This window comes from Chondrus crispus, genomic scaffold, assembly GCF_000350225.1.
Source record: "Chondrus crispus Stackhouse genomic scaffold, scaffold_456, whole genome shotgun sequence".
Taxonomy (NCBI): Eukaryota; Rhodophyta; class Florideophyceae; order Gigartinales; family Gigartinaceae; genus Chondrus; species Chondrus crispus.
In genome coordinates this window covers 21,865-22,780 of record NW_005179358.1, presented here as the reverse complement: position 1 = coordinate 22,780, position 916 = coordinate 21,865, and positions in this window count along the sequence as shown.

The window sequence follows — 916 nt, the reverse complement described above, 5'->3', positions numbered from 1 at the left end:
TGTTCTCTATGAGGCAGGGTCGGAAGACTGTGTTTTGTTAACAGGACAAAAACAAATCCCTTCTCAAAGCATTCCCCATGGAATTTGGAATATATACATTGGTGACGTGCCATACATTAGGAGATCCAAGGCGCAGAGATGTACCACCTTGAAGAGGCAGTACGAACAAAGGCATGGACAAATTTTCGAGGTATGGGAGCACATGAGATATCGAGGTTAGAACTGTTTTTTTTGCAAAATATTGTATTCGAAAGAAATCAATAGCCGTTACGTTGAAAAGGAGCTTCGTTGCATTTTGATCAGAACATACTACTTTTGCCGTAGTCACCTAACAGAATGAGTAGCCATGCCAGCACTCTGAAAGATTTATTCTCTTTGAAGAAATACATATGCGAGAGGAATAACCAGTGGCTGATTGCGGGCTTCACAATGGCTGCTTTAAAAGCCTTGGGTTCCACTCGCCCGCATATGAAGCGAGTATATGAGGCGGGTGAGATTGAAACTCGCAGTAAAAAAGGTTCCGTGTGGTATGTCCAGGCCTCTTACTTCGTTTTTAAAAGACCAATGTGGGGTCAGAAAGGCGCATGCAGTGGTTGCATGGGTTACAAGTTCGCATCTTCCACTGAAACAATTGCTTTCTTGTCTGAGAAGGTACAATAGAAAATTCCATGAAAGTGAATCGTTTTCATCGCGACTCATCATATTTGCATTAAACTGGGAAAGGTTGGAATCGGTACGAAAGCGTAGATAATGGTGTGAATTAGCTGTTTACAAAAACAGCTCGTTCTAAGCCTAATGCTTTTGTAAGACCATAAGCATACACGACAGTCGTCCACTTGCCGTCAACAAGCAGGCTCATTTCGCCGAATGACATGTAATTTTTGACTACGTTTGGGAAGATTTGAAGCAGTTCACT